The 22,351-nt window shown below is 41.3% G+C and overlaps 1 protein-coding gene and 1 pseudogene across 10 annotated transcripts in view; one reads left to right on the top strand and one right to left on the bottom strand.

Annotated features, from left to right (window-relative positions):
• Window positions 1-3,625: 3,625 nt before the first annotated feature.
• Window positions 3,626-4,831, bottom strand: LOC125107379 (eukaryotic initiation factor 4A-I-like; annotated as a pseudogene).
• Window positions 4,832-10,767: 5,936 nt separating this feature from the next.
• SLC41A2 (solute carrier family 41 member 2) overlaps window positions 10,768-22,351 on the top strand; it is a 127,421-nt gene continuing 115,837 nt past the window's right edge. For 6 of the 10 annotated variants that reach the window (XM_047742206.1, XM_047742205.1, XM_047742196.1 and 3 more), the window contains exon 1: window positions 10,768-10,992. The gene's annotated coding sequence lies outside the window, so the exon portion shown is untranslated. Of the gene's footprint in view, window positions 11,052-16,937; window positions 17,147-21,038; window positions 21,292-22,351 lie in introns of those variants that run through there. The other 4 variants (XM_047742201.1, XM_047742200.1, XM_047742203.1 and 1 more) reach the window with 4 other exon arrangements.

Below are 22,351 nucleotides of genomic sequence, written 5' to 3'. Positions count from 1 at the left end.
TTATTTCTAGCAGACTGGTATCCCAAAGAGTAGCCACCTTAAACTGGAGTTAACTTGATTCTCTGCCTCATCTGTTGGAATTTTTAAATTATTTTTTCAGGGGTTGAATTTTGTATGTAGTACAAGGCATCATTTCTCCTTCAAGATTCCATCCATAAATGGCATGGCAAAAATAAGACCTGTCCTAAATTCTGCTAAATATCAATAAATCAGGAGTAACATCATAGTATTTTAATAAAGGGTGAAAATGTGCATACAGGTGGGGATGGGGAGACATTTCATTTTACATAATTCATTAGTTTTTGGTGAAAAGTATTTTTACATTTTAACCAGGTTTTTAAGAAATTTAATTTAATTTTTTTTCAGTGTTCCAGAATGCATTGTTTACGTACCACACACAGTGCCCTCCTTAATACCTAACACCAGGCCCGCCCCACCCTCCACCCCCTCCAAAACCTTCAGTTTGTTTCTCAGAGTCCACAGTCCCTCATGGTTTGTCCCCCCCTCCAATTTTAACCAGTTCTAAGTTATTTTATAACTAAATTCTTTTAATTTATTAAATCTTGTAATTCTAAAACATTAATTCATTTTAATTCTTTTAATTAATTCGTTAATTCTCTCATTCATGTTTCTAGGATCTTGGTAACATGGATCTTGCTCTAGCAAAACAGTGTCTAGCACTAGGCTGCTGGCATCTCCCCCCAAGTGTTTATAATGAGGTGAATAGCTAAGCATTCTAACAATACTATTTCATACGATAATAGGCACACAAGCTCGTAGATACAATCAGAAGAGGGACTATGTGCAAGCAAGAGTTAAATCATGGGAGAGAACTTGAAGGAAACTTTTTTTTTTTAACATTCGTAAATTCTGTATAGTTTGCACTGTTCCCCTTTTCTCATCCTATACTACCTTTTTTATCTATCTCATGTTAAGAACGTTTCGCAAGTTTACACATTCTGATTACAAATTGTCACAGGGCTCCAAAGTGTTATTCAGAACAGAGAAGTCTCTATTAATTTAGAATGAATACTTTCAAGTTCACAAAAGCCGTCTTCTTTTGAATCTTCTAAACTGACCACCTACGCACCGGCTATAAATCCTTTATTTCCTTTGCAAAGAATATACAGAAGAGAGGTGACTACAGAAAATCAAAGCAAAACCAGCATATTTTTGTAGGGCTTTTCCCTCTGCATTGATGGGGCGCTGCCAACGTAGCTTCCTATGTCCCCCATCTCCATCTTTTGTCACTTTTTATTTTGATAGAATTTCAGATTTATGGACAAGTGGCAACAGTAGTACAGCTCCTATATGCCTTTTACCCAGATTCAAAAATGGATACATTTTGCTCCGTTTTCTCTTTGGCTTTATCTTAGTCTTTTCCCTTTGCCCACACCACACACCCACTTGATTCTTTTTTAATAATTTGAGAGCAAATTGCAGCCTTTGTGTCTGTTTATCCTTCAATACTTGAGTGTATACATCCTAAGTACAAAAATATATTTTGACCTAACTGGAGAGCAATGAACAAAATCAGAAAACTTGATATGACTATAGTACTATTATGTCATCTACTGTTTGTATTCAAATTTTAACTATCTCAGTACTGTCCTTTATAATTTTTCCTTCCAGTCCAGGACCTCAAATAGGATCGTGTTCTGCATTCAGTCCTCTCCAATCAATGTGTGACAATTTCTCTGTCATCTTTTGTCTTTCATGACTTTGACACCTTTGAAGAAGGTAGACCAGAGAGATTTTGTAGAATGGCCCTAAGTTTGGGTCTACCTTCTGTTTCCCCATGATTTAGATTTAGACAATACATTTTCATTAGACTTAGATAATATATTTTTGGCAAATATACCACAGAAGTGATATTAGGTCCTGCCCAGTGACATCTGGAGACATGTGGTGTGGATTTGTCTCACTACTGGTAATGTTAACTTTGATCACTTGGTGAAGGCAGTACCTGTCTAACCTCCTCACCGTAAAATTACTAGTTATGTCTTTTCAGTTAACTAGGATTTATGGGGAGATGTGTAAACATATTGTCTCATTAAACTTACACTCCTTGATTTTCTCATTCTTTCATTCGTACCTTATGATGAGTTGGTATTGTACTTTGAGAAAGAGCTTTCTCTTCTCCCATTAACTTATTTATGTCAGTTTTGACTCACAGATTTTTATGCTGTTTAATGGGCTCTAATCCATTACTGTATCACTTATTTTGATACTAAAATGGTCCCCAGTGGGAGCCTTTTCAATCTGCAAACCTCTCCTTTTTGTATGTTACCATCATTCTTTGAATACTTCTGTAATTTCTGGTTCAGCCATTTCAGGCTCCTTTTGTACTTTTTCTGCCCCAGTCTGAGAATTAACCTTTTCTCCAAGGAACATTGGTTCCTGTTAATGTTCAGAATGATATTTAGAGAGTAAGACCCAGACGTTAGGTGTGCTAATTGCTACAGATGTGCTCTAACTTTTGGGCTCTATCATTGTAGAGGGCAAGGAAACATACATGTGTACATTCATATCCTCATATGTGAATATTTATTTCTCTATTTGTATTTTAAAACATCAAGAGTGAGAAACTTGCAGTAGTATGCTGGAATCACGTTGAACCAGCTTACAAGGGCTGATTACTAAATAATCGTAATTTTGTGAGCGGATGTTAGCTTGAAATCAGCCATCAGAGTATTATACCATAGCAATCAGCAGATGCTACAGATCAAGTTTGTTCACCCCACCCCACCCCAAGGCAGTTTAGCAGTGCACCACTGGAAGTCTGCCTTCCATTATCCGCCATTTTTTATTCAGAATACTTAGGTTATATGGCAAAAGGGAATTAAGTCTGTGAATTGGCTGACTTTAAAATAGGGACATTATCCTGTATTACCTGGGTGGGCCTAAGGTACTCACGAGGGTCCTTAGAGTGGCAGAGGGAGGCAGAAGAAGAGAGTCGGAGAGACATGAGGATGGAAGGAGGATCAGAGATGCCACGCTGCCATCTTCGGAGACAGAGGAAGGGGGCCACAAGCCAAGGAGTGTGGTTGGGTTCTAGAAGCTGGAAAAGCATTCTCCCGTAAAGCCCCCAGAAGGAACATAGCTCTCAGACACCTTAGTTCAACTCATATTGGACTTCTGACCTACAGAACTGTAAGATAACCAAAGTTCTGTTTACCTCACTGTGTTTGTGCTAATTTGTTACAGCAACAATGGAAAACGAATGCTCATAGTGTGTATGTTTCTCCTGTCAGGGAGTTTTCTTTCAGCGTAATGTTAGTGAGATTCAGCCCCTTTGTTGAGTCCATAATCTGTTTCATTCTATTGCAGAGTAGTGTTCTATCATATGAAATCCCAAAATTAGTTTTGCCATTCTCATATTGATGAATTTCTGCTTATTTCCTGTTATTAGAATACTATGATAAAGCTGCTATGAACAGGTTTGTTGTTGTTGTTGTTGTTTGCCTCAAAATGTGGCATTTATTCAAAGAAAAAGAAAAGGAAAAAAAAAAAAAAGACAAGATGCCCATTCCTTGCCTTGGCTCCCTTCTCTCCCCCCTCCTGATCCTCTTCGGGACCCTGAGGACTGGACCCTGGCTTCAGCTAGGTAGCAGGACAGCCCCACTCAGATGAGGTCAGCAACACCGAGGGGCACCTTCTCCATGAAGGTGTTGAGGAAGGTCTCAGTGTTTCAAAGAGTCCTCTTGTCTTCTTCTGTCACCCTGTTAAAAGCCACACCCTTATAGCCAAATCATCCACCAGGACCAATTACCAGTTCTACAGGTATAGTTTTCCCTGTTGGTGGGAAGGTCCTCGCTGCTGACTACAGACACCTTCTGTACATCAGCACCCCAGGCCAGCAGGTCAGAGGTAACCAACGCTCCGCTAGAGCCAGAGTGAAACTGAAATGAAATTACATTTCATTCCTCATGCGCCACATCGCCATGCATGGCAGACATAGTGATGTCTCAGCCGTGCATCTTCTCAGTGAGCCAACCAACCTTCCAGTGTTGACTATGACTGCCTGTGTGATGGTCAGGGTGTCACACAAGCCACAGGGTGTGTCCAGCTTCCACTCCTCTCACATGGATGCAGAACGGGTGGACACCCTCCAGGGTCAAGTCCTCCTTCTCGACCAGAATCTGAATGGGGTCCCTCATGACCTTCTTGGTTACCTCGAACACATTGGAAGGCATTGCAGCTGACAGCGAACCCCCTTGAGTATTGTTGTGGAGCTTTTCAAATACATCCCTGAATCCATGGCTTAACATTTCATCAGCTTCATCCAGTACAAACATTTTGATGTATTTGAGAGACAGGTTTTTCCAGTTAAGCATATCAGACACGTGACCTGGGCTCCCCATGATGATATGGGGGACTTTCACCTCCAGCTTCTGGACCTCAGCGTGCACGTTGGTCCCACCAATGCAGGTGTGTCAGGGGACACCTTTGTAATGTCCTAATGTCACGAATACCCTTTGCATCTGCTGAGTCTACTGTCTAGTGGATGTCAGGACTGAGTCTCACATAGTCTTTAGATCTAATTCAATCTGCTGCATAATCCATATGGCAAATGTGACTGTTCTCCCAGTCCTAGACTGGGCTTGAGCAATCATATAATACCCCTTGATAAGGAAGACTGGCTTGTTTCTGGATGGCAGCTCAAAAACATTTGTGTAGATGCCACAAAGAAGGGACTTAGAAAGGTTCATGTCACCCAGGCTGTCAATAGCCTCATTCTGGTTACTCTTGATGATACCATTGGGCTCCATCCCACCAGGGCCATTGTCTCTGGATTGGAAATCCTGACTCTCAGACATGATCCTTAGAAACGAGGCTATGAGCAGTGTTCTATAGTCTTGTTTTGAGGCGGAGGATATACAAGCATCCATTCAAGAGAATGGTTACAAATACTGAGTTTTGCATGGTTCTTAAACCAGACAGTATCAGCAAGGCCACACCTTCATCCCTAGAAGAGTAATCAATGTGCAGACGTCCCCGAAAAAGAGCTCAGCCACCGGCGTCCCAGTATTGTGCAAAGCCTGTCTGTCAGCGAAAACCCAACAAGGTCAAGTTAAAGAAGCTAGAACAATGCTATATGTAACTAAAATTTTAAAATAAATTAATAATTCTGTTGCGAGTGGAACCAGAACAGATCATCAAAAAGCCAATAGCAGCACCACTAAAAGTAAAGGAGGGTAAATCAAAATGTATCCATTCATTCATTTCAAGAAGAAAATAATCAGAATTCCATTCAGGGCTGACAACATTGTGCCAGCCTAGTTGTAAAGACTCTGCTGACAACTTAGTAGGGACATGGACAGATAAGAAAACAGTATCTGTCTATAACTTATATTTTAAGTTCTATGATCATGCTTTTCACTGGGGGTCATGGAAGCAGAGAGAGCCTTAAGCCCTGGGTGTGGACCCAGGAAGGTGTACAGGAGACTGGAGTGTCCTTGTTAATGAGAACAGGTAGTTCAAAGTCCACAGGCAGGAACTTGTGGGCACAATTGAGGAACAACAAGAACCTGATGAATTGTCAAGGACAGCAGGACCTCTGCTCCCTCAGGGGTATGTTCTAAAGAAACCAGGGATAGGGAACCCTTGAAACCCTTGAAAGAGTTTGGGAGAAACTCCCAAAAGGGACCAATGAACAAGGTAGTCTAAAAGAAATAAAAACATCATACTGAACTTCTTTAAATTCCTCAAAATCCCCTCCCCACCTTTTTTGTAAAAGTGCTTAGGACTAACCTCTACCTGACTACTCTTTTTCCTATCCCTGCTCCTAAAATTTTCATTGGCATGGCTAGTGATCCTTTAGATTGGAGCTTAAAATCACTTCCTCCTACAAGTCTTTCCCAACCCCTGCCTGTTTCCCTGACCCCCAAACTTTGGAAGATGCTTTTTTTTTTTTTTAAGATTTTATTTATTTATTTGGCAGAGAGAGAGCACAAGTAGGCAGAGGCAGGTGGGGGTGGGGGAAGCAGGCTCCCCGCTGAGCAGAGAGCCTGATGTGGGGCTCAGTCCCAGGACCCTGAGACAAGGACCTGAGCCAAAGGCAGAGGCTTAACCCACTGAGCCACCCAGGTGCCTCCTGGAAGATGCTTCTGCTTTGTACAGCTATGGCATCCTCAGACTTTCCTATTGTAGCTCTAGATTTTGTTGTCCTTGTATATATAGTCGTCTGCCTTCCTGGAGAGACAATGCAGTGGTAACCTCTGGAGTATTATCACCATTCACAGCAGTGGAATCTGAAGTACCGTATACAGCAATATCTCAATTCCTCAACAATAAAATAGGTATAACAACAGGATGTACCTTAGAGAGTTGTTGTGAGCAATGAATTTGTTCCCACAGACCAGGCGCTTAGAAGAGTAGACCCTCCCAGAGGTTCTCATACCAGCTCTTGACTTTTCTTATCATCCGCCATTTTGGCAAATGGCAACTCCAGTCTTCCAACTGCTTGAGCCAAAACCTTTGGAGACATCCTTAACCACCTTTCTCTTTCTTTTTTTTCTCTTACCCATCTTTCAATCCATTAGCAAATCTTGCCTGTGAGCTCTCCTGTCAAATGATCCAGAGTGCAGCACCTTCTTACCACTTACCTCTTTGACCACCCTGGTCTGTGCTGCCATCTCTTGTATCTGGATTTTTTTTTAAGATTTCATTTATTTATTTGTGTGTGTGAGAGAGAGAGCACGAGCAGGGGGAATAGCAGGCAGAGGGAGAAGCAGGCTCCCCACTGAGCAAGGAGCCCAATGTAGGACTCAAACTCAGGACCCAGGGGTCAAGACCTGAGCCAAAAGCAGATGCTTAATTGACTGAGCCACCCAGCGCCCCCCCTTGACTGGATTATTGGAACAGCATCCTTACTGGTCATCCTGCTTCCACCCTTGCCTCCTCACTCAGCTCTCCATAGTCATCCCTTTGAAACTGTCAGAGTGGGCCATTTCTCTGCCCAGCCCCTTTCAGTGGTTCCTGTCTCTCTCACAGTGAAAGCCAAAGGTCTTACCTACAATGGCCTACAAGCCTCATGACCTGCCTCTAGCTACTTCTCATTCCAGCCACACAGGACTCCTTGCTGTATCTTGAACACCTCACACACACTTCTGCCTCAGGACCTTTGTGCTGGCTGTACCTTCTCCGGATAGCATAGTTGCTCCCTCACTCCTTTCTGCTCAAACCGCAGGACCTCTATGGATTGCCCTGTATAAAACTGTCTCCCCTCCTCTCTATACCCTGAACTCTCCAACTCTTTCTCCTGTTTTATTTGTAGTCATTGTAGTTATTGCCATGTGGGATATATACATCTTTCTACATATATATACCTGTATACAGATACCTGTATTCATATACACATACATGTCTGTTTGTCTTTCCCCACCTGAATGTAAACTCTGTAGGGCAGACATCTGTTTATTTTGTTCACTGCTATATTCCCAGAGCATGAAACAGCATGGTGTTTAGTAAGTGCTCAATTAATATTTGTGAATAAATGAATGACTGTTGTTACTTGGTACACGGTAGAAGGTTCACCATAACTACTTACTGCATGAATGAACAAATGAACATTCCAGAGTTTCCCAGGAAGGGCATTGATAATGGGGGGGGGTGCTTAGGTGAAAGAAACAGGGACGTGTGTCCACAAACATTTGCTGCATCGGCTACATGTTCTTGGAATCATGGTTTCTTTTTAAATTTTATTTTATCTTATTTTAATCATTGTTTAAAATAGGTGTTTTATATGGTTTGTGTGACCACTTTTAAGCAGTCTGCACTTTTAAATTTCTAAACCTCAGTGATCATCAGAATTACTAACAGAGATTCTTATTCAATTGGTCTTTTTAAATTGAGAATTCAAGTAAATTTGACCAAAGATTTAACCCTTAGTGTCCTTATATGAAAAATGCGATTATAATACCATCCACATAGGGTGTAAAGGATAAAATAAAAATATTGTCTGTGGACTGTCTCACACATAGTATTAGGTACCCTTCGCTTCTGTTCATTTTTTCTAAAGTTTAGAGGTTAAGTTCTTACAAGCAAGTCATATTCCTTGCTCTCTAAACATTTGGGTTTGATTTCATCTTCCGTCCAGATCTCTACTTTGTGTTCCAGATTTATTTTGTAAATATATACTCAGCATCTTCACTTGGATGTCTCATAGAGATGGCGAACTCAACATATTTAAAGCAACTCAAACTTGTCCCCTTGAGACCTCCCCCTCCAGACTCCCCATCCCGGGGAATGGGATGAACTCACGCTAGAAACCTGGGAGTCATTTTGGGACACTTTTCTTTCTTTCTTTCTTTTCTTTTCTTTTTTTTTTTTTAAGATTTTATTTATTTGAGAGAGAGAGAGAGAGAGAGTGTGTGTGTGTGTGTGTGTGTGTGTGTGTGTGTGTGTGTGTGTGAGAAAGAGAGAGAGCAAGAGAGCGCGCATGAGAAGGGGGAGGGTCAAAGGGAGAAGCAGACTCCCTGCCAAACAGCCCAATGCAGGACTCGATCCTGGGACTCCAGGATCATGACCTGAGCAGAAGGCAGTCTCTTAACCAACGGAGCCACCCAGGCACCCTTTTGGATACTTTTCATTCCCCACCTTTTACATGCAGCCAATGATTAGGCGCTTATAGATCTAATTCTGATTGATGTCCTTGATCCACCGTCTTCTACTCTCCCATACCTGCAGACTGGATTTCACACACCCTCTGCTGCTGCCTTCTTCCTCAGTTCCCACACTGCAGCCAGAAATGTCATTGGCAAACACGAATTGGATCGAGCGCAGATGGAGTCTCTCCAACTCTTCAGTGGCTTCCTTTTGTCTTTAGGATTAGGTCCAAAATTTTCACCATGGCCCTCAAGCCATGTACCCACATCTCCTTCAGCACTAGTCGCCTCATTCTAGCCTCAGGTGGAGTCCCTTCCTACCCAAGAGCCTTCAAACCTGCGGTTTCCACAACAACAAGTGCACTCCCCACCCCTTTCCCTTTATTGTCAGACCTACTCTTCCTTATTCTTCAAGGCTCGGATTAAATGTCACTTCCTCAAAGAGATCTTTTTTACCCCTAGAGCGAACAGACAAGTCCCATTGTTACACACTCTTATAACTCCCAGGTTTTCTTCTAGCAATCATCGCAGCAGTGATTAATACAGATCTTCAATTCTAAACCACTTGCTTCACAATTTAACTTGCCAGCTGTCAGGCAGAAGAGGAAGTAGTGATGTGAGCATTGTTGCCCGCACACATTAGGATCTAATTTTTCAGAAAGGGGTGTCTATTGACCCAATTCTACCCTGAGCTATTTCCAGAGTTGAAATTTAGTTTGGATTTGGATTCCAACTTAGAGCTTAAAATATCTAAAAAATACTCACTATATTGTGGCACACAGAATGACAGCACCCCGTAAGGAGAAGGCTTCCCACCTAATGAAATTTAGGGCAACTGAAACCACCGGCTCAGAATCATTGAGGAAAAAAAAAAAAATGGTGGTAGATTTTCAAAACTGGGAGAGGGTGGTTTCTCTGATTAAAACTTAGCGCAGAAGTCTCCAAAAACTGTACAGTCCCAGGGAAGTACACTTATCTGGTTGGAGTTTTACTACAGGCAAACTTTTAAGAACAGCTATTTACCTGCAAGTGGTAATATGGTTCAGAACAGTGAGAACAAAACCCACTTCGAAATACAGTCAGAACCCTGTTTTTCCGTATTCTTTGCAATTATCCTTTCATTCCTAACAGTGTTTAGATTGCGAAGAACAGCCGCTTTCGCCATTGTAAAAGGCATTACTGCAGATGGTCAAGACGGGTACATAAACACACTTCACCCAGAAGATTAAGGTCAAAACTCAAGCTGATTGCAAAGCACAAAAACAAAAAAGAAAAAAACTGGATAAATGTACCCTCTGGTGTCCCTTAGCATCTGAAAAGCTGATACTAAGTCACTGCTGGACAGTGGGAGCTCTGCTCTGAGGAAAAGAAGGCCACTAGCTGGGTAATTTTAAAAATGACAGCCTTTGGAAATAAGTGCCTGAGGACAGTCCCTGGAATATCCCGCAGGCATAGGCCATTACCTGAGTCATACTAAAGGGGCTCAATAGTTAGGTAAGAGGTCTGGGATGGTGGGGGGGGGCGGGTTGCGCTGCAAACTTTGGTCACTTTCACCTGGACTGTGGCGAGCTTGGAAAAGTATTGGCATCCCAGTCATCTCCACTGCGCCCATGCACTTGGCGTCTACACCTCGCTCCCCTGGGAAGGTGCTGGGAGCGGCCCTACTGGTGCACCCCCTCGTCTCTCCGTCCTTGGCGAGACACGGCGCCTTCAGCGAGGCTCTGCGCAAAGGCAAGCACAGAGTTACAGACGCCTTGGTTTTCATTCCAGTCTGCGAGAAGGAAACACGAACGCAGCCACCAGGAGGCCCCTGGTCTGAGCACAGAAATCATGAGTCATAGATTTGGGGGTTCGGACCTAGGAGCAGCTGGCGATGTGGATGGGCGTGGGTCTGCGGGGATGACAGGGCGCTGCCGAAAGGCCACAGTCCCTCTCTCCGGGGTACGGTTCCCTAAAGACTCCTCCGTCCTCTCCTCCAACCCGCGCCCCGGGCGGCGGCTTTCAGGGTGCGGCCGGGGGTCGGGGAGGGGCGGTGCTCGCGCTCCCGGTCGCCGCCCCCGCGGCCACATCACCAAGCGCTCGCTTCCCCTCGGGCGGCGGCGGGGCTGCGCGTGCGCGGGGCGGCCGCGCGGGGGCGGGGATCGAGCGAGCCGCGGGGATCGAGCGAGCCGCGGGCGCCGGCTCCCGGGCTGTCAGCGCGGGGCCGCGAGGGCGCGAGGAGGCGCGCCAGCAGGAAGGAGCCGCGGCCGGGGGCAGCTGCCGCGCCGCCGCGGGGGCACTAGGTGAATGCGCCTTCCACCCCTGCCCCGGGTGCCGAGGTCGCGTCTGAGGAGGCGGGGTCCCCTCTGCTCACACCGGCCGGGGCGGCCGCGCTCCGGGGCAGGTGATAATGGAGGGGAAGTCTGGGCTTTGGCCGCGGCGCGGGGTTCGGGCGCATCCCAGGTACTGGAGGGAAGTGGGGTGGGCCCGGGCTGGGACCCTGCGGCCGGGCCGCGGGAGGGCGCGGGAGGGCCCGGACTGTGCGGGGCGGCCGCGCGCCCCTCGGGAGCCGCCGGGTCCCCTCCCCCGGGGCCCCGGCGCCTACCCCACCTCGGGCGGGACGGCGGTCTGGCCCTGGGCACGGACGGGGATGCCGGGCAGCTGCGGGCGGGCGGCCTTGGACGCTGGGCCCGGCAGCGGGGGGGTGGCTGCGGGACCGGTGGAAGGTGAGCTCGGATGGAGACGCCGCCCGGCGGGCTCGGGCACACCCCAGCTCCACCGCTTCGGGGCTCGGCAGTTGCTTCGTCTCACCTCCTTCTCTCATTCTTTTAAGTAAGTGAAATGTATCTCAATTAAAAAAAAAACAATAATGAATTCTGGAATGCTGAAAAGAAATTTTAAAAATAAATAAAAATTAAAAAAAAAAAAACAAAACCCAAACATTCATCTGCACTGGGCGATTACGTTTTTGTACACAATTATGTATATTACCTTTACGAATCTGTTACATATATATGTCATCTTTCTGTAAGTGAACACTTGGTTTGTTTGTTTGTTTTTTTAATTGAGATACACTGCCCATACCATAACATTCATCTTTTTAAAGTGTGGCTTTTACTCTAGTCACAAAGTTTTGCAACTATCACCACTATCCTGAACATTTTCATCACCTCAGAGTGAAACCCTGTACCCATTAGCAGTCATTTCTCATTTCTCCTTTACTCCACCCTCTGGCAGTTGCTAATCTACTTTCTTTCTCTATGGATGTGCCTAGTCTGGAAATTTCATATAAAAGGAATCCTACAATATGTGGCTTTTGGTGTCTGGCTTCTTTGACATAGCAAAATGTTTCCAACGTTCATCCATGTTGTAGGGTGTATCAGAACTTTATTCTTTTTTTATGGCTGGATAATATTCCATTGTATCAGTGTACCATAATATCACATACTGTTTATCCATTCATGGACATTCAGGATGTTTCCACTTTTTGGCTCTTGTGAATAAGGCCGCTGCCATAAACATTTGTGTGTAGGTTTTTATGTGAGCATATGCTTTCATCTCTCTTGGGTGTCTGCGTGTTTAACTTTTTGTGAAACTGCCAAATTTTTGTATAGTAGGGGGCATCCTTTTACATTCCGGCCAAACGCTGTATGAAGGTTCCAGTTTCTCGTATTTACCAACGCTTGTGATGATCTGTTGGCTAGTTTTTGTTACAGCCATTCTAGTGGGTGTGAAGTGATACTGATTTGCATTTATCTCGGGGCTAATCGTGTTGTGGGTCTTCTCATGTGCTTACTTGCTCTTTGTATAGCTTCTTTGGAGAAATGTCTATTCAAATCCTTTGCACATATTTTGATGTGATTATCTGTTTTCTTTCTTCCTTTCATGTTGGGTATTTTTTTATTGTTGTATTATGTTATTTATTTGTAGAAAAAAATTTAGGTTTTGGGGCTATTACTGACCCAAAAAAGCCAACCAACCTGATAGCAGGCAACATAATGCTTCTACTTGGGGAAAGTGGAGTAAGGGCCATTAATGTTTTCCAGAATACCTTACCTGTCAATTCTTGATCATCTTTCCTCCTGAGAAAAGCCACAAAAGGTATGCTATGACCAGATTGAAGAGACACCACACACAGCTGGTGTTTTCATATATTCAGTGCTTGGCTTGAAAACAGTCCCAGTTATCATTTTAATTACAAATAATTTATTTTGATGGCTGGCTAAACAAAATACTAAAAAATGGCAAATGCCAGTTATTCAGTTAAAATTTCATTTGCTTAACTTCTCAGGCAAAGATCTTGTTTTCCTAAGTTTTTGTAGTCTTTTACTACAGTTAGACCCTCTGTGAGTGGCAAATAAATATTTTTGGTGGCACTGAAGTTAAGAGCCACTTATGGCTCAATGAATGCAGCTAGGCTTCTTTTGTGGTTAATTTCTGAGTACACACAAATTCAGTGTTAGCCTTAGCTCTTTTATAGCAAAAACCACTGAAAAAGACATGGCACCTGCCTCTCAGGAGTTCAAGCTCATTTTCCTATTGCTCTAATGTAACTGTTCAAAAACATTTTACTTCCAAATTTCAGAAGTATTATAAAGAAAATAAAACTAAAGATTTCCAAGTGGAATTATGGATAAGCAACTGATTAAAAGTATGAAGGTCAGTCCAGTCCTGCTTCTCAACTACTAAATTATAAAACAATGGAAATGTTATTTAACCCTTTTATGCCTCACTGACTTTCTTAGTAGAATGAATAATTTCAGTATGTAACCTGAGTGTCTGTTTTTCTTTTAGCTAATGGAATGATTATCAGAATATTGGAGATAACCTGTCCAACCTAATAGTGATTGTTACTAACTCACCCAATGGATATAAACATCTCCCAGAGGGGCACCTGGGTGGCTCAGTGGTTAGGCCTCTGCCTTTAGCTCAGGTCATGATCTCAGGGTCCTGGGATCGAGTCCCACATCGGGCTCTCTGCTCTGCAGGGAGCCTGCTTCCTCCTCTCTCTCTCTCTCTACTTGCCTGTCTGCCCACTTGTGATCTCTCTCTGTAAAAAAAATAAATAAATAAAAAATAAACATCTCCCAGAGCTACAGATGTTTTCCAAGCTGGCCTTCTTCACATTCTGGAGTTTTTAGGACTTACTGAGAACTGAATGTCGAGGGCAGTGTAAAATGGGAACAGTTTTGGGGACAGGATCCCTGAGAAATGCTGGTCAGAGCAGACCTGCCTCCTTTATAGTGAGCATCTAGGCACTTCACATCTTTTCTCTGAGATTACTATACTTACATTTCTATAGCTTAAGAATAATGTGTGTGTGTGTGTGTTTTTAAATATATATGAAAATAAAACATATGTATCTCCAGTAGGGATCAAAGGCTAGGACTGTCAGTCAGTTATTCTATTATAATATGAATGGATTTAATCAGATTGCTTCCCCCCTGATCAGCTACACTGAGGAAATGGGAATTTTGACCTGAGTAAAGATAGGAGAGGTAAGTAGTAGGGGATCGTATTACATTTCGGAGGTTTGACAAAATTTGCAGTATTTCTAAAAGTGTGAGTGTTGAAAATGGAGATCTTTGGATAGCATAAAGGCTCTGAAAGAAGAGAAAAGAAAAACAAGAATGAGAATTTGGAAGGAAAGGTTGTGAGATATTAAAATAGATTCAACTTATGTAGACATTTTTTGCCCAAGAGAAATTCTAGATAGGAAAAGGTAGAAGAACCTTCTTTATTTCACTCCTCTTCCCCTTTCCCCCACCTTGCTTCTCCATGGTACTCTTCTCCTGGGACCCAGAAGTCAGACTGCATTGAATACTGTTCACGTGTAAGCTTTTCAGTATGCTAATTACATCCCCTGTCTCCACATTCTGGTCAAGTTGAGATCAGGGTCAAGAAACCAGATGAAGATTAAAATACTGTTAAAATATAGTTTCATTGTTATTTCTGGTAAAGCTGAATTGGAGAATTTAGTTTAGATCTGTGCTTACTCTTTTCCTTCTTAATTTACCTACCCAGAGGAAACTGGGGCACTTAAAAAGCTGTGGGTCAGGTCTCCCCTGCAGGGAGGGAAAGTTCTTGATCAGGAAGTTGCCCTCCTAGGAGTTGGAATGGAAAGGAAAACTTTCCTTGAAGGCATCCAAGTGGGAAAGAGCCAGTGAGAGTTCGGGGGAGGGGCCTGTCTGGAGTATTGACCTTTATCCCTGTCTCAGCCCTTAACAGTCACTTTCTCCAGGAATTGCTGATGGGGTAAAGAGAAAGAAAAGCGCCCCTTTAATCCCGTGTTCTTCTACTTAGGGGAGTGAAAGTCCTGTTGTCTTTGTAGAGCGGGAAATACGGAGGTCCTCTTATCAGTTAACTGTGTCGTGTGTGTTTTGTAGGCTAGCCTAGGAACTTAATACTTTACAAAATAGGAACTGAGAATTTATTTTCCTTGGAAGTAGCTAAACTTCTGAACAGTTTTTAAGTGGCTGATCTTTTCATTGTGTGGTTAAATACATAGATTATTAAGTCTATATCCTAACTTTTTTACTCCTCGAATATTTACAGACTGTCGAATATGTAATAGGCACTAGTCTAGGCCCTTGGGATTTGGCAGTGAAGACGAATGAGTCCTTGCTTTCGTGGAGTTTGCAGCCTGCAAAGACAACTAGTGCAGAACAGTTACAGTAGAGTATAATAATTGTTAGAAAGTTTGGGGTACTTTGGGACCACAGAGAAGGGAGACCTCATCTAGGACTAGGGTGGGGGAAGTGATGGTTAAGAGCTAAGGTCACAGGGACACCTGTGGCTCAGTCGATTAAGCTTCTGCCTTTGCCTCAGGTCTGGTTCCCAGAGTTCTGGGATCAAGTCCTGGATCAGGCTCCTTGCTCAGCAGGGGGCCTGATTCTCCCTCCACCTGCTGCTCCCCCTGCTTATGCTCCCTCCCTCTCTCTGACAAATAAATAAAATCTTTAAAAAAAAAAAAAAAAAAAAACCGGGCACCTGGGTGGCTCAGTTGGTTAAGCAACTGCCTTCGGCTCAGGTCATGATCCTGGAGTCCCAGGATCAAGTCCCACATCAGGCCCTCTGCTCATCAGGGAGCTGGCTTCTCCCTCTGCCCCTCGCCCCTTTCATGCTCTCTCTCTCTCAAATAAATAAAATCTTAAAAAAAAAAACAACCAACTAAGGTCACAAAGTAGAATAGGAGGTAGCCACGTAAAAGCAAGAGTTTTCAGGAAAAAAGAACATAATGCAAAGGTCATTAAGAGAGAGGGTGGTATACTAAAGTATTTTTCAAACTGCAGACACCTAGGCACTCACGAGTAGACTGTCAGTTCAGTGGAGTGGGTTGTGACCTGCATTTTAAAAAAGAAATCACATAGAAGCACGTATGTCACACATAGTTACTAGGTTGTGATATGTAAACTTTGAAAATCTGCAACAGGCGAAACAGAGAAAAAGCCCTGTGTGATGACAGCCCGAGGTCTTGGGTGGGTGGGGATGATAATAAGGCAGGATTTAGTTAGGCTTATTAAAGAATTGGCATTTCTCTTAGAGGAAGTGAGAAGCCACTGAAAGTTTCAAGAAGGGCCTAAATAGATGAATATTTTCTAAAGATCCCTTTGAGTGCCCAGGCTTTCTCTGTTTGAATATAAAATACAAATTCTTTAGCTCCATGTGGCAGGTATCCCAAAGTTAGTTCTAATCTATTTTTTCTAAAGAATCCTTCCACTATTTTTGGTACTGGAACCTCCCATTTCATAAAGATTTATAGTCTGCCTCAGTGCCTTTGCACTGATGGAAAGGTCTGCAAGAGTCGATCTTGCTTCTGTTTTACTCATGTTGAACTGCTGGTATTTAGCTTAGTGCTTGGTACCCAGTAGGGACTAAGCACGTCTTTGTTGATAGAGTCTAAACAGTCTTAATTTTAAAACTGTGACATAGTAGTTAGATGACCTTGGCATTTCTAATAATACTTGCTTTTGGAAAAAGGAAAAGGTTTCATTGGAAATTCTTCTTTTCTCCGTTGGAATCATGTTAGTGATAGAACCATACTGATTTACTTAGAAGGTAATTTAACAAAAAGCACTCTTATATTAAAACAGTAGCAGAGAGATGAAAAAGAACAACAGACTCTCTGATCTGGGAGTTTTTCTTCCCAGAGAGTGCAGAGCAGTGACAGATTATTGACGAGAGGAGGCAACCCAGTGGTTGTTTGTATTTTGTTTGGATAGGCATTTTTCTGAGCACTCACCAAAAGACAGTTTTATAAAGATGGCTAGGAGGAAAGAGAATAAATTAGATTAAAATGTATCCATCTTATGAGCTTAATGGAGAGGCAACAGAAAATAAATTTTGGTCTTAAAAGAAGTAAAAATAGAACATCCATATACCCCAAAGAACTAACAAATAAGAATCTAATGATGTCAATTTGTTGCCAGAGAATGATTGTACTGTCACAGTATTGTGACTTCACAGAATTCGATTGTGAAACCCAACTGTGAAGGAAAAATTCTTTAAGTGTACGGTTTCGATAAGTGGCAAGAGAAGTTATGAAAAATTCATGAAAGGTAGAGAGGTTTCAAGTTCTGATTCAGATTTCTCTTTAGTATACTTTTGAGATGTGGAAACTTGGCTAATTAGTTTTGTAAATTAGATTTTATGTAGCTTAAACATGAGTGCTGGAATCTAATTTTGCTAATATAGGATGGTTTTTAAAGATACTGCATTTTATATTTTTATGTTCTACAGAGTCCTATTTTAAACAGTGCATCGTAGAACCTCAATTGAAACTGCCAACTTGTCTAAATTTATGCTAAGGAAATAATTCTAAATATGGGAAATTATTATGCACAAAGATGTTCATTTTCATTATAGTGTAATTTAGCTAAGAAAATGTTCCGCACATAGGGAAATGATTCATTAAAATGTGGCAGTGCACTTGATGTTTAACCATTAAAAGTGCTATTTCTGAGCAATGGTCTCTTATTTATTACTTTTTAAATTAAAAAATAAAAAGTGCTCAATATGAGCAAAAATTCAAATAATACAAACATATGCAAGATTTAAAAAGGGAAAAGGGTATTTCAAGTCCTTCCTTACCATACACCCCACCCCCAACATAGGCCAACCTAGTGCTTTAGAAGTAAATACTCTGAGCACTTTGGTATCTGTCCTTCCAGACTTTTCTCTAACCCAGTAGTTTTTGAGTTTTGCTCCCATGAGGGGGCTCCTGGTTCTTCTCAAGTTGGGTAGCTGAAGACCAAGTGGGTGGGAACCAGGTTGCGAAACCCTATACTGCTTCGTTTGTTCCAATTTTATATGTAGGGATTTCACATAGGGTTTAATTTAAACAAATAATTGCTCTGCATTAAAACTAAGTGTTCAGAAACTATGGGCCTAATTTAGAAAATGAAGTCCTAAGTCCCCTAGGAGATTCCAGATCAGGAATTCCAGATCTTACCCAGTCTACCATTTTGCTGCATGGTGACGGGAATGTTCTATACAGACCTGTCTATTTATTTCTCCAGTACTCTTCTCGCTGCTAACCAGTCACCTTGTCCTCCCCCCACCACCCCTGCCTTTTTCTCCCCCGTCTCTCTAAATCTTAGTTGTCCTTTAAAGTTCTGCTCACCATTTGTTTTGTTCATTCCTTCTTTCAACATAGTTTTAGTGAACACCCACATTTTGACTAAGATTGGGAAATATGTAGAATTTTGTATCAAAACCTCATAAACTAGTAAAGGATGACCTTCATGTAGGTAAAGGCAATAATGTTTTTAGCAAAGTAAGGGCATTGAGGGGTGGGCAGGTACTAAAAGAAGTGGTCTCTTCCTTCTGCAGTTTTATGGGGCACTTATTTAAAAAAGGCACTTTATGATACAGCTACATTTCTGGGTGTTCAGTAATACTTGCTCATTTATTAGTTGAGTAATTAAAGAAAATGCAGAGTTCACCTGTGATTTCAGGATGAACTTTAAGAAGGAGTGATTTTCATTCTTGAGCAATCAGCTGTGTTAAATAACTTGAATCCAGTTTGCTGGATTAAGATCTCTTTTTAAAATGGTAGATGAAAATGAAAAAATACATCAGAGATGATATGTAAACCTAATAATGGTATTACAGCTACTTCCTATTCCAGCTTTCATTTTCTTTTTTTTCTTTTAAAACACTGGTTTCCTAAAGAACTGTCTTGTCTGGGATATGTAAGTACTGTGTAGTGTATGTACATAGTGGTCAGTATATATACACAACACTTTATAGCTTGCTGGCAGTTTAATTAATTAAATTAAAAGTAGGATGGGATAGAGGCACCTGGATGACGCAGTCAGTTAAGTGTCCAGCTCTTGGTTTCAGTTCAGGTCATAATCTCAGGGTTGTGAGACCAAAACCTGCTTTGGGCTCTGTGCTGAACAGAAGTCTGCAAAAAAGTTTCTCTCTCCCTCTTCCCATCCCCGCCTTGCTGTCTCTCTCTCAAATAAATAAATAAATCTTTTTTAAAAAAGGGCTGTGATAAATTATATAAAAGGTAACTATTAAACCTCAGTTGATTTTTAAAAGTCAATTGGAACAGAACAGTGGACCTGCAGATTACAAGCTGGGGGTTCAATACAGCGATATATAATATTTTTGTGATCATATGGCATTGTATATTCCTTAATAAGGGGCAAAAGGGATGGAAAATTAGGTTTTGAATGTTTTATAAAAGTATAGAAAGAATGATGACGAATGATGCTGATAATTAACTTTTTTGAGGGCTTGATACACTGATCTACATACTTTACGTGTATTAAGTCACTTAATCTTCAGAAAAACCCAGTGAGGGAGGGTTTTTTTTCATGAGGAAACTGAGGTATAGAGGCATAGTTCCCACAGCTAATGAAAGTCAGAATTTAAGCCAAAGCAGTTTGACTTTGGAGCCCAAACTCTTAACTACTGTCAGTATCATTAGTGTGTTGATACTTCTTGAACATTGGATTTTTTGAAAGAAAATCATCTCTCTCAATTGAAGTGTGGAGATTTGCTGTATAAGTCACTTGGAATTTCCCCCTAAAATCACTCAATGCAAGTCCTGTTGTTGATTAATTCATTTAATGAAAGGATAGCAAATAGCTCAGGAAGCTTTGTACAGTTTCAAATATAGCATAAAGCATTTGCCAGTGATTTCGCATCACATACTTGCCTGAAATCTGTATACTCAGGTATTGGAGTCTGTGCATAGATTTTATAATCTGAATTTAAAATCATGTTACTCTTGAATCAGTAAGTTCTCTACCTGAAACTAATACTGCACTGTATTAGTGTAATTGCACTCACTGAAATTTAAATAAAAACTGGGAAAGAAAATTAAATCATACTACTCTTTAGGACATAACCTACCCCTTTCTCAGTCCTGTATAGGCAATCTAAGCATGCGTTTCAGCATTAGCAAAGAAGCACCAAAAGAGAGAAAAACATTAATGTTCTGTAATTTTTAAAGAAAAAATGAGGTAGCTTTTCTGGAAAAATCATACCTTTTTGTGACTCTTAATGTGTTTGGAGTTATTATCATTTTGAAATATATATGGTGGATTGTGGGGGAGACACACCATAGACTTGGTGGTAATCTGGCCTTGCTTTGGAGCGTCATGGGACAGATGCAGTAACTTATTCACAATTATCTAACAAATATAAATGAAATGGCTATAAAAAATGGAAAAATGAATACAGAATGTCAGTTATCTGGCAGTGTTTAGGATGTGTTCATTAAATGAAGACCTTTTAGTTGCGATGGTCATACTGGGGAATGATTGGAGAAGGAGAGGTAGCAAAGAAAGTGGAAATTTTGGAGCTCCTAGGAGTTTTAGAAGGAGGAAATTGCAATAACCATCAAAAGTAACTTTGTAGAATATTATTGATAAGGAAATTTGGGGGATGTTTTATGAAATGCAAAAAGCGGGATATAAAATAATATGTACAATATGAGCCTATTTTTGTTTTATACATATATAGAGAAAAAGTATTGTAAAAAAAGTTATATATACGAATATGTCATCAGTGATTATCTCTGAATAATGGGCTTCCAGAATAAACAATTTTTATGTATCCTTGTTTTTTTTTTTTTCGTTTTTCACTGAAGACCTATTGCTTCTGTGAGAAAAAGCAAAGTAATTAAAAAAAAAAAAACAAACCTCTGTGCTAGCGGATATCAGAAGCACAATTTTAAATGAGCTGGGAAAGAAGGAATGGTAGTCAGGACATTTTTAAGCAAAGACCATCATGACAACGCAGTTGTTTTTTAGGTGGCTTTGAGGGTAGTTAGCTTGAACTTGAAGTTGAACTTAGAGCTTTTCCCCTCCCATTTTTTTTAAAAAAACTGATATTTGAATAAAAAGGTGCACAGCCCCGGCCAAAGGGTAGAGGAGAGACTTGATTGCAGGGGGTAAAGATACGAGGCCATTGTTCAGTTTGCTGCCAAGATAATTGAGTAACATAACACTGTGTACTTGCCATTTACCTAATCTGCGTAGTCCTTTTTACTGACTCCGTGCACTTGAACTCCACAGCACTCTGGGAGGACTCTTAAGGGAAAGTGCAGTTTGGGAAGGTAGAAGACCAGCGTCATCTCCCTGGGTGGTGCCCTTGTGAGGGTGTCCTACCTAGGGAAGGTGATGTTAGGCTCCCACCTGAGGAACACCGCAGGGAGGGTTGCTGGCCTGTTTCCTAACTCTGGAAGGTAATGTAATTTAGTGTGGCCTGTGCATGAGTGTGCTGCTTCACCTCTGAGATAGGGGAGAGTATGGGGAGGTAGACAAAGCACAAAGATGTGCTTTGAATACATAGTTGAAATGAGATACTATGAAAATTATGGGACACTCCAGGTCTTAAAATGTAGAAGAAAAATGCCAACTTTACATGGGGAAAACCACGTTTTCCTTTCACTTTTCTTAAAAACAAGTTTTCTTTTTCTTTTAAATGTTGGCATGTTAGCTTCCTTTCTTCCTTTCTCTGTTCTTAAAAATAGGATTTTCTTTTTCTTTTAAACTTTGGCACTTTGGCATCCCTTCTGTACCTTAAAATTCTGGAAGCTTTCATTTTCAGTTTTCAGTTTAATTATACAGAGAGCTAAGTGTATATTTATGTTGGTCCAGAAGTGGGTTTGCATTTTTAGAATTGAATTCTCTCTAAGAATATAAGCGTGTGTTATAGGGAAAAGTATGAAAGTGTACTTTTGTATGAATTCCGAATAATAATTTTTACTCATTTGAAATGCTGATGAACTTACAACTTACTTTCTCAATTTAAGTATTTCAGATTCAGAAGAGCCAGAGAAAACTGGATCAGAAATGTATTTATGTTTTATTCTTATGTACACTGTTTTACACAGAAACATTGAATCAGTTTATAAAAAACAACACCTACAAGAAATGTTGGTTTAAAAAAAAAAGAATTATGAAACTGGAAACTGGGACCAGAGAAAATAAAACTAGGAGTTTAACATTAAGATGAATAAATTGATCATAGATTTGAATTTCTGATGTACCTGTAAGTTTCCTCACAGCTGAAGTAAAAAAGAAAAAAAAAGTGGCTCAATATTTATTAAAGAAAAGTAAACATACCAGTTTTCAGTAGCAAGGCTATCTGCGAATTGTGCTTTAGTTTTATTCATTAGCTTGTTTTGGCGTAGCCTTCTAAATAAAGTCTCATATGACCTTATACATGAATGACTGATGAGAAGGGGATGTTCTCAGCAGTAGTTCTCAGGAAATTAATGAATGTCGATTGCTCATCAGTTA

This window comes from Lutra lutra, chromosome 8, assembly GCF_902655055.1.
Source record: "Lutra lutra chromosome 8, mLutLut1.2, whole genome shotgun sequence".
Lineage (NCBI taxonomy): Eukaryota > Metazoa > Chordata > Mammalia > Carnivora > Mustelidae > Lutra > Lutra lutra.
This window is presented reverse-complemented; position numbering and strand designations above follow the sequence as displayed.